The sequence below is a fragment of the Lotus japonicus genome, chromosome 1 (assembly GCF_012489685.1).
Source record: "Lotus japonicus ecotype B-129 chromosome 1, LjGifu_v1.2".
Taxonomy (NCBI): Eukaryota; Viridiplantae; Streptophyta; class Magnoliopsida; order Fabales; family Fabaceae; genus Lotus; species Lotus japonicus.
The window spans coordinates 48,080,090-48,092,246 of NC_080041.1; the positions used below are offsets into that span (position 1 = coordinate 48,080,090).

A 12,157-nucleotide genomic window follows, 5' to 3' on the forward strand; every position below is an offset into this window, starting at 1 on the left:
AATGCGGGATACTCCACTGAGGCGTGAGACCTTGTGGAAAGCATGGAACTCCACTGAGGCGTGAGACCTTGTGAGAGCATGAAACTTCACTGAAGCGTGAGACTTCGTGAGAGCATTGATGACCCGAAGAGTCATCGTGAGTGGTTGCACTCATTTTATGATTATTGTATTTTGTCGCAGAATCGACTTTACCTTAGGGTAAGCTTTTAGAAACTTTAATTTACCTAGAACACGTGGCGACGTGTCGAGTGAGATCGGAGACGTTGGTTGACTAATCATCCGCATTCATGCAACATTAATGGGGTATTAACACAGGACGTACTCTAGACCTCGTCGGTTTCCAAAATGGTCATAAGACCCGGAATGCCGTGTAAGAGCGTTTGTAGACGACTCTTGTAGCAGACCGAAATGGAAGACCTACGGGTTTACTGCTGATCTGGCTACCTTGGTTTGGTGTAAGAGACACGCGGGCAGAAATGGTCCCACCGTTGCTGGTGCTAGGATTGACCCGTTGATGTCCATCCCAGAGGCACGCGAGCGGAAATGGTCCCACCGTTGCTGGTGCTAGGATTGACTCGTTGTTGTCCATACCTTTGCTTGGTGTAAGAGGCACGCGGGCAGAAATGGTCCCACCGTTGCTGGTGCTAGGATTGATCCGTTTGATGTCCATCCGTTCCGGATTGCATATTGGTTGACTGGGTTAACCTGCATATCATTTCATGCAACATGCATACTGACATACTTGATGAGTGTGTTTGATACTTGTTAGTTCTACTTGATGCATGTTAACTGTGATTTACAGTCGTTATATTCTTTGTGGAAATATGCAACCCTAGGATGTTATCCCTAGTTATAAGCCTAAGTGGCTATTATCTTATTTATATTTATTGGTGCTATTATTTACATAATTCTTTGGAGTTGACCCTCGCGTCTTCTGTGTGTGCTTTGGCGAACAAACGCCCTTTGTCAGATGTCTTTGGCGGGCTGATTCATGATGGTTCATCCTTCGGGAGGAACTAGGGTTGAGATGCGGGAACTGGAGCGTATCGCGGTAGCGAGAGGAGGACGGATGATGTACCTAGACTTAGTCGTTCTGGATTCAGATTCGGGCGACGATCATGCTAGCATGTAGGTTTTAGTGCTGGTGTGAGCTCCTCGAGATGGGATTAGTGTAGGAGTAGAGTCTTAGCTCTGAACATCATTTGTTTTCTTTGGGGACAGGGTAGTTTCCCACCTATAGCTTTTTGTGTGGTTCTTTACGAGAATCACAGAGAGTTGGTTGGACTTAGGAGGTCTTGCTTCAGGCCGATGGGCCAGCTTATTCTCATTTTTGAGGGATGGTGTTGCGGACACTTGACCTTTCTTGTGGATTGTACCTTTTGCCTTCGGGCGTTACACTTTTCTTTCCGTCACTGGAGGTTTACTCGTGAAGAGGTTACTACTACAGCGGGGGCTGTTTATATATTGTATATTAGTTCTGATTATTGTTATTGTTGGGTTTTATTTAATTCAGTCTTGTCTTAGTTATTATCGGAAAAAAAAAATATTCACGTTTTTCCGCATTAAGTTTATTTTGGTTACTAAAGTGACGCCACCGAAATCGGGGTGTTACAAGCAGCCCTAACTAATATACAATATATAATACAGTCCCCGCTGTAAGAAACCACCCCGTCACGAGTAACCTCCAGTGACGGAAAGAAAAGTGTAGCGCCCGAAGGCAAAAGGTATAATCCAAAAGAAAGGTCAAGTGTCTGCAACACTGACCCTCAAAATAAGAATAAGTCAGCCCAAACGGCCTAAAACAAGACCTCCTAGTCCAACCAACTCTCTGTGATTCCCGTAGAGAAACCACACAAAAAGCTATAGGTGGGAAACTACCCTGTCCCCAAAGAAAACAATGATGTTCAGAGCTAAGACTCTACTCCTACACTAATCCCATCTCGAGGAGTTCACACCAGCACAAAAACCTACATGCTAGCATGATCGTCGTCCGAATTCGAAATCCAGAACGACCTAGTCTATGTACACCATCCGTCCTCCTCTCGCTACCGTGATGCGCTCCTGTTCTAGCATCTCAACCCTAGTTCCCCCCGAAGGGTGAACCATCATGAACTAGTCCACCAAAGACATCTGACAAAGGGCGTTTGTCCGCCAAAGCACACACAGAAGACGCGAGGGTCAACTCCAAAGAATTATGTAAATAATAGTAAGGATAGATACAGATAATAGAATAGCCACTTAGGCTTATAGCTAGGGATAACGTCCTAGGGTTGCATATCTCACAATGAATAGAAAAGACGGTAAATCACAGTTAACATGCCTCAAATAGAATTAACAAGTATCAAACACACTCATCAACTAAGTCAGCATGCATGTTGCATGAAATGATATGCAGGTTAACCCAGTCAACCAAATGCATTCCGGAAAAACGGATGGACATCAAACGGATCAGCCCTAACACCAGCCACGGTGGGACCATTTCGGCCCGCGTGCCTCTTACACCACACAAAGGTAGTCAGATCAGCAGTAAACCCGAAGGTCTGCCATTTCGGTCTGCTTCAAGAGTCGTCTACAAACGCTCTTACACGACATTCCGGGTCTTATGACCATTTTGGAAATCGACGAGGTCCAGAGTACGTCCTGTGTTAATACCTCATTAATGTTGCATGAATGCAGGATGATTAGTCAAACAACGTCTCCGATCTCACTTGACACGTCGCCACGTGTTCTAGGTAAATTAAAGTCTCTAAAAGCTTACCCTAAGGTAAAGTCGATTCTGCAACAAAAGACACTTCTTCACAACAACACATAATCCACGATGATCTCCAAATCATCCGACTCATCTCAATCCGATGGTCACAACTGCTCAACGAGCACAGAGTATCACACTCTCGGAAACTAACGGTTTCCCGGACTTATCCCCAGGATAGCCCAACAACACATAGCTGCTCCAACAACACAAGAGAATCAACATACTCAACACAGCTGCTCCAACAGCACAAGAACATCGACATACTCAACACTTCTCAACTTCCTCAACGATTGGATCTAACGACACTTCTCGTTTTCCAAAAACTAAGATTTGCATCCGAAGCTTCCTTTCGAGTTTATTATCATTAATTGAAGATTTAGAGGTTGTTTAATGTCTTATGAGTTTTCTTTTCAAAATAATATCCTTTTAGTCTTATCGTAAAATCTTATAAGTTCTCGGGATCACCTAATCCCCAAATGATACCAGAGAATGTCTCGATCCTTGAAACACCATAACAAGGCCCGAATCTCATTCGTCCTATCAACTTTCTCAAACTCTCAAAATAAAATCGGCATGACCTGCCCGCTATTCTCACTTTTCAGAAACTCAGATTTCATTGCAAAAGCAGAATTAACTCAGCACATTCAATCAACATGTCATATATCAACATATTAAGCAATAAACACATAGCACTTAGCATATAAGGCATGCACCACACATCCTAGATTACCCACATAGCACATAGCATGTAAGTCAATCTCAAAAACATTCAGTAGATGAATCATCTACATTGTCAGCCGAAGCCTCAGAAAACATTTTTCCAATCAAACACAAACAAGTGCATAAACAGTAAACAATGTCGAACGCATCGTCCCGAAGCATTAACTACAGATTCAGTGAGATGCCCTCACCTGTAGGTTCTCCAGAATGATCTTCGAACGTTTCCTCACAATCAAAGTGTTGTTCCTCAGGAAAATCCTCAAAAGCACCTTTAAAGTAAAACCACAGAATACTATCAGAATCTATCGGGAACTAAGCTATCAATGCTCACTAAGGTTACCCGAAGTAGTACATACTCCGAGGTACGATAATCTAGCGCGAAAGGACAAGTTTTCGGAAAAGGAATTTTCCTCCTCCCCCCTATAGGGCTCGGCCACTTTTGGTAATTGTAGGGTTCGATTTTTCTTCGATCAAACTTGGTTCCTATGCTATCATTAGCCGTAACTAAGGGTATTCTGAACTCGGAAAAATTATCGGATCAAAAACTGTCGCAGGGGTATTTTGGTCATGATTTTTAACTTAGAATTTCAAAACTGAAATCCCAAAAAGCAAATTTGACAGGGACGTCACCAACGACGTTTATGACAACTAATCCTACTAGCACTAAGCTAAGGCGATAGTTTTCAGCCTAAAGGTTGAAGCTTTACTCCAAAAATGGGTATTTGAGGCTAAAATTGATTCCGGCGGAAATCCGGCGGCATAACGGAAAATCTAATCCGGCAGAAGTGATCTTGGGCATGTAAGGAAGATGTTTAGAATCAAAAATGAAATATTCAGGATAGTTTTGCAAAAACCTCAAAACTATCAGCTCAGAAAAGTCTACAGAAAAGCTATGGAAAAAGCGATCAGAGGTAAGGATTAGCGACTATACCTCGAAACCTTGAAGCAGCAACTGATTGATCGACGATCAAGCAAGGATTGAACAAAATCTTCTTCTCCTCCTCTCCTCTCAAACTCGCAGCCTTTGGGTGGGTTTTGGGTGAGTTTTTGTGATATTTTCTCTTTTCTTGGCTATATATAGAGGTTGGCAAAACGCGGTAAAATGAAAGTTTCGCGAATCTGATTTTTCTGGCTTCATTCTCCATGAATTCTAAGATATGTTTTGGCAAAAGAATTCCAAAACTAAAATGAGGTCTCCTTGTATTTTTGGCGACTAATGCATAATCGGTATAAAACTATTTTACCCGATAAGTTGCTTTTTGCATCGGATGTCGGAATAGAAAACTTCCTTCTGAAGAAAGATTGAAATCATCAAGAGAAATGGGTGTACGCGTGTAGAATCTTCATTTGAAGCTCTGAATAGAAAAAGTCTTCATTGTCGAGTGATTCTAGGGTTTTGAAATACCAGGGTTTCAGTTTCGGCAAACTTCCGATGATTGAAATCGGACGTTCGTAGATTCTAGAGTTTCGCCTCGAAACGATTGTGATATATGGAAAAAGAGAAGTTCTAACATTTCTCTGAAGATTTTTGGAATTAACTTCCATCGTGCCTAAAAGTGAAAACTAGCTAGATACTAGGGTTTCTGACCTAGGTTTAAGCGTGTAACGATCGTGCTATAACTTTTATCGATCATGATGCAATCCTTAGACTTTTCCTGAAATTTCTCCTTCATAATTTTATTTCATTTAATAAACTCTTGTTCAGGTTTCCCTTCACAATACACCAACCCTAATCGTGAATAAGATTTTATTCACTTAGCATAAGCTTAAAAACTTGGGTCTTACAAATCTTAGCATCCTCCTCCATTTCTAGCACCACAAAATCAACTGGGAACACGTACTTATCAACCTTAACTATCACATCTTCAATGATCCCATAAGGTGTTTTTAGGGATCGGTCAGCCATTTGTAAGGAGAGCATGGTCGGGGTGACCTCTCCTAAGTTCAGCCTTCTAAACATGCTAAGCGGCATCAAGTTGATGCTCGCTCCCAAATCACACAAGGCTTCAACAACAGTCAACCCCTCAATTTCCACTGGGATAGTAAAACTCCCAGGATCCCTTCGCTTCTTAGGCATTTTCCTTTGCAAAATGGCACTACACTCCTCGGTCATCATGATAGTTTCATCAACCTCACTCAACTTCCTTCTTTTATTTTGGATATCCTTCATGAACTTAGCATAGATAGGCATTTGTTCTAAAGCATCGGAAAAAGGGATATCAATATGGAGTTTCTTAAAAACATCCATAAATTTTGAAAACTTTTTATCCAAATTCTTTTTAGCCAATGCTTTAGGAAATGGAACTTTGCTAAGCTCAGGAATAGGATCATTCATCACTCTAGTTTTTATAGGAACACTCACTTCCTCCTCAACTATTTTCTCACTTTTCCCCTCAATTTGCTTTTTTAACTCATGTAACACTCTCCCACTCCTAGTGGTAACAATAGCAGAATTTTCTTGTTCGGGATTGGGGATAGTATCGGAAGGAAATTTACCTTGAGGCCTTTCGGCAATTTGCTTGGCTAGCTGGCCAAGTTTGTTCTCCAAGTTCTTGATAGCTGCCTCTTGGTTCTTATGGTTGTTGTTCATGCGGTTGATGCAACTCTCCAATAGCTCCTCTAAGCTCTTCTTGCCACCATCATTTTCACCAACTTGCTCTGGGACTTGTTGAGAAAGTCCAGAGCTTTGACCTCGGAAACCCTGACTAGTAATGGTGCAAAATTCACTAACATTGGGCCCTCCAATAGCCACACACTCCACTTTGGCTGCTGTAGCACCGACCAAATTGGTCGCCTCTATGTGATTTTGAATCTCCGCAATTCGTTCGGAGAGTTGCTTGTTGGAGGCCAAGAGCTTGTCGTAAGCTTCCACTTCAAGCTTACTCCTTCGGGTTTGGCGATCATTTTCAGAGTTCATCGCTCTCGCTGCCATCTTTTCTATTAAGTCATACCCCGCTTGTGGGGGAAGAGCATCGAACTCGCCATTTGAAGTCGCATCTAGGCCAAACCTCCAAGAATATTGTAGACCATCATAAAATGTTGCAACCAATTCAGCTTGGGTGAGATTGTGTTGAGGACATTTCCTCAAGAGCTTCTTGAAGCGCTCCCAAGCTTCATAGAGATTTTCTTCAGTGGGTTGCACAAAATTCATGATGTCTTTTTTCAATTTCCTCAAAAGGGCTCTTGGGAAGAACCTTGTTGTGAACTTTTCCGCTAAGTCTTCCCAAGTAGTGAAGCTCCCTTGAGGTTGAGAATTCATCCATTCCTCAGCGGTGTCCTTCAAAGAAAATGGAAACAAGCTCAACCGAATTGCATCCGCCGGAACATTGTTCACCCGTTAAGTGTTGCAGTTCCGGATGAACCTCTCCATGTGAGCATGTGGATCTTCCAAAGTACCTCCACCATATTGGTTTTGGCTCACCAAGTTGATGAATGTCGGTCTCAACTTAAACTTTCCCACTCCCTCGGGAAAGACAATGCTCCCGGGATAGTCATAACTCATGGTAGCCGAAGTGAGTTCCGGAAGAGACCGGTTGGCATTCTCAACTTCTTGTTCACATAATCGGAGGGTGATCCCCTCTTGGATTCTTGCCTCGATATGGGCTTGCATCTCCTCCTCCGTCATTTGGCCACCCATGGTGGTGTCTCTTGTTAGAGTAGCCTGAAAGTTTGATACTAAACAGAGAAAGATTAGTAGCACCAATTCTAGACAAAGATAAAAATAAAAAAAATAAAACCATAAACTAAAAACTTAAACTAAAAACCACAAACAATTCCCCGGCAACGGCGCCAAAAACTTGTTGGTCAATCCGCAAGTGTACGGAATTCACCCGGTTTTAATTTATCGAACCACAGGGAATTGGTGTGGCAATTCAGTTTAAGCCTCGAGTTCACGGTAGGAAAGCGAGTATAATTCAGTTTTAAAGGTTGATTGATTGTTGTGATACATAATTAGAAAGCTAACAAAAATAAGTGTGTGATAAACAATGGTGAAAATGCCTTGGGTTCTTGCTTGACTAATTCAGTTCTAATCAACCTATTCTATCCACAAAACTCCGAGTCTCTCCTTGATGTTCTAGCCTAATCAATCATCTATCGATGCCTCGCATAGACAATCCTCTTAAGCCAAAAGATAAGCACAATTCCTTGATAACCTAAACATTTGCTAAAGGCATTAAGCATGCAATTCAGGCCAACAAACCCCAACCCTTCCTCTATTCCTAGTAGCAAGTATAGAAGAGGTAATCCCACAACAAGTCCCTAATCTATAACAAACTTCCGTTCTATTATAGAAAAGTATAAAGCTAGCACATGTTCTAACTTGAAACATAAAGCATGGATATGGGATTCAAGGGTTTACTCAGAGGATTCATGAATAGAAATAGGAATTAAGATTAAAACATCATAAGTCTTACAAAGAACCCAAAGCAAAAGGGATTTAGCCAAGCATGGCTATAGAATACATACAAGAAAAAAAGGATAAAACCTGGAACATGGACTTGGAGAATGCTTCTCCTCAAGCTCCAGAGCCTAACCCTACTTCTAACTTATTTAGGAATGTATAGAAATGACAAAAGTTACAAAAGAAATTACAAAAAGCCTATTTATAGGCAAACAGGTCGAGTCTGGGCGCTCAGGCGCCAATTCAGAGCGCCTGAGCGCCAATTCCAAGTGGAAAAAGCAGCTTCTGGAGGTAATTGGCGCTCAGGCGCTCAACAGGAGCGCTTAGGCACCAATTCCTTTCTTGCATCATGTAAACAGCGAATCAATTGGCGCTCAGGCGGTCAACACGAGCGCCTGAGCGCTCTCTACATGCTAGAAAGCCTCTTGACATTCTTCTTAACTCCCCTTTAAGCCTCCCTTCAATTTTCCAAGCCTTTTGACCTTCTTTCTTCATCAGTTTTCAGACCTAGCTGCTTGGGAACAAAGCAAGGAAAATATCTAGGATTTCCAAGAGTTTATTAGCACAAAAGACCCTCAATTCAAGTAGAAAGGATATGCAAGTCCTAAACATACTTAAAATGCAAGAATTGTCCCTATAAAACTATGAAATTACCAAAACAAAGTAAAAACACAAATAAAGATAAAAATGAATGAGAATGCATGAAACACTACATGAGACTCAACAAAAAGACACAAAACTAACTAATAAATGACCCTGAAAACACTACTAAACTAGGGTCATCACACCACTATACTCAACGACAGCTCGCCCTCGAGCGTAAACAACACTCGCTTGCCGTCAAGCGCAAGAAATGCTCCCAAAACAAGTGCTCAACAAGGAATACTTTTCACAAAAACCGGGGGATTTAGCAACCATAGCTGGTTCCAAAAGAAGAGTGTAGAGTCCACTATGAGAAGCATATAGATCAAAAATTCCTAGAATGAGATATATATTTAGTGCACTGAGCACACAAGCAGTTCATAGGTTCTGGATATCATTCACTCAAGAGAAACCAAGATTAAACATGCACAAATTCAATGAGACTTCAAAGGGTTGAAATGTTGGCTTGGTGAAGTACAAGGTGGTTGGTCCCTAAGGAAGTCTAAAGCTTCAAGCATCTTGAGTGTGGTCCCATTAGTAACCCCGGAGCTTTCAATAAACAAACTTAATAAGCACAAGTCTCTTGACCCCTCTTTTTCAACTTTCTTTTCTTTTTTTTGTGCACTCCAACTTTGATTAGGAGTTCTTTTCTTTTTATTTTTCTTCTTTTTCAATATTTTTCACTTGGGGCAAGAGACACTTTCAACTTTACTTAGCTCCAAAACAATGCAAGGACCAACACTCCCCAAAATCCAACCAAACATCAGTCCCAATCACTTGGCTACAACAAATTCTCCAATAAGGCTCAAATGGGACAACTAAGGACAAATGTTCAAACCAACAACTCTGAAGCTCAAAAACCTACAAGTCTCAAGAATTGTGCAAGTATAACAAAGCATGCAAAGAGTGAAATCAATACAGAACCAAGAAGTACGAGTGAGTCAGGATCCTCCAGGGAAATTTTATGGTGAAGGGTCAAAGATGGACCCTTATGGACTCACACCAATTCTATCCTTAAGAAACACTCGGAAGACCGAAGTCTCCTCCTCTCTTCCCCAAAGCATGCAATCACTCATCCCCAAAAGAAAACCAAGTATTCACAAAAACATTTTCAAAACTAGCAACATGTTAGAGAGCATAACTACGGGCAAAAACATGTGAGTATAGGGAAGTAACGACCCCAAAAACTGACTCTAACTTAACAATGCATGAATAAAAGAAAAATATAAGCTACAAAAGAAAAATATGCAAAAATGCATGAGCTAAACTAAGGGAAATAGTTTACCTCATTTACCAGAATTCAGGCTCTCATTCCCTGCAAAATGCAACAAACAAACAAGCAAAATAAAACAAGACTTGGGTTGTCTCCCAAGCAGCCCTAAGTTATAGTCCTAGGTGGACTCTCCTTCCTTTGGTGTTAGGAAGGAAATTCCTTACCATCAATATTTCTTCCACATGTGCAAGGTAGGAACCTTGCACAAAACCTTTGGAACAATTCCTCCCAAGAGAGGGTTTCATCTAAACCATCGTACCAAATCCTTGCTCCCCCCTTCAAGGAGTGAGGGAAGAGCTTAATCTTGAAATTATCACTAGTCACACCTTCCATCTTAACAAGGTGACTAGCCTGTGTGAATCGGGCCGTGTGGGCTTGCAAATTCTCATCTTTAGACCCCCCATACTTGTTTTCACTAACAAGCTTGATGAGAGCTTTATTAAGCTCAACTTCTTTTTCACTTACCTTGGGAGTCTCCTTTGAAGACCTGGACAAGCTTTTGATCATATCACAAACAAAACCATCATTAATGTTAGTTTGTAAATTAGGATTGAAAACTGAAAATCTTACCTTGTCCTCACCAACTCTGAGAATGAGCTGACCCTTATCAACATCGATCTTCGCCCTGCCAGTGGCTAAGAAGGGTCGGCCAAGAATGAGAGGAATCTTAGCATCCTCCTCCATGTCTAGCACCACAAAATCAACTGGGAACACGTACTTATCAACCTTAACCATCACATCTTCAATGATCCCATAAGGTGTTTTTAGGGATCGGTCAGCCATTTGTAAGGAGAGCATGGTCGGGGTGACCTCTCCTAAGTTCAGCCTTCTAAACATGCTAAGCGGCATCAAGTTGATGCTCGCTCCCAAATCACACAAGGCTTCAACAACAGTCAACCCCTCAATTTCCACTGGGATAGTAAAACTCCCAGGATCCTTCTCTTCTTAGGCATTTTCCTTTGCAAAATGGCACTACACTCCTCGGTCATCATGATAGTTTCATCAAACTCACTCAACTTCCTTCTTTTATTTAGGATATCCTTCATGAACTTAGCATAGATAGGCATTTGTTCTAAAGCATCGGAAAAAGGGATATCAATATGGAGTTTCTTAAAAACATCCATAAATTTTGAAAACTTTTTATCCAAATTCTTTTTAGCCAATGCTTTAGGAAATGGAACTTTGCTAAGCTCAGGAATAGGATCATTCATCACTCTAGTTTTTATAGGAACACTCACTTCCTCCTCAACTATTTTCTCACTTTTCCCCTCAATTTGCTTTTTTAACTCATGTAACACTCTCCCACTCCTAGTGGTAACAATAGCAGAATTTTCTTGTTCGGGATTGGGGATAGTATCGGAAGGAAATTTACCTTGAGGCCTTTCGGCAATTTGCTTGGCTAGCTGGCCAAGTTTGTTCTCCAAGTTCTTGATAGCTGCCTCTTGGTTCTTATGGTTGTTGTTCATGCGGTTGATGCAACTCTCCAATAGCTCCTCTAAGCTCTTCTTGCCACCATCATTTTCACCAACTTGCTCTGGGACTTGTTGAGAAAGTCCAGAGCTTTGACCTCGGAAACCCTGACTAGTAATGGTGCAAAATTCACTAACATTGGGCCCTCCAATAGCCACACACTCCACTTTGGCTGCTGTAGCACCGACCAAATTGGTCGCCTCTATGTGATTTTGAATCTCCGCAATTCGTTCGGAGAGTTGCTTGTTGGAGGCCAAGAGCTTGTCGTAAGCTTCCACTTCAAGCTTACTCCTTCGGGTTTGGCGATCATTTTCAGAGTTCATCGCTCTCGCTGCCATCTTTTCTATTAAGTCATACCCCGCTTGTGGGGGAAGAGCATCGAACTCGCCATTTGAAGTCGCATCTAGGCCAAACCTCCAAGAATATTGTAGACCATCATAAAATGTTGCAACCAATTCAGCTTGGGTGAGATTGTGTTGAGGACATTTCCTCAAGAGCTTCTTGAAGCGCTCCCAAGCTTCATAGAGATTTTCTTCAGTGGGTTGCACAAAATTCATGATGTCTTTTTTCAATTTCCTCAAAAGGGCTCTTGGGAAGAACCTTGTTGTGAACTTTTCCGCTAAGTCTTCCCAAGTAGTGAAGCTCCCTTGAGGTTGAGAATTCATCCATTCCTCAGCGGTGTCCTTCAAAGAAAATGGAAACAAGCTCAACCGAATTGCATCCGCCGGAACATTGTTCACCCGTTAAGTGTTGCAGTTCCGGATGAACCTCTCCATGTGAGCATGTGGATCTTCCAAAGTACCTCCACCATATTGGTTTTGGCTCACCAAGTTGATGAATGTCGGTCTCAACTTAAACTTTCCCACTCCCTCGGGAAAGACAATGCTCCCGGGATAGT

General features: G+C 41.8%; 2 non-coding genes across 2 annotated transcripts; both read left to right on the forward strand.

Annotated features, from left to right (window-relative positions):
- Positions 1–6,534: 6,534 nt before the first annotated feature.
- Positions 6,535–6,641, forward strand: LOC130734753 (small nucleolar RNA R71). Its single transcript, XR_009018099.1, has one exon. It is a non-coding gene; the product is annotated as a small nucleolar RNA R71 (small nucleolar RNA).
- A 5,086-nt stretch (positions 6,642–11,727) lies between these two features.
- Positions 11,728–11,834, forward strand: LOC130734754 (small nucleolar RNA R71). The gene has a single exon (XR_009018100.1). It is a non-coding gene; the product is annotated as a small nucleolar RNA R71 (small nucleolar RNA).
- Positions 11,835–12,157: the final 323 nt, after the last annotated feature.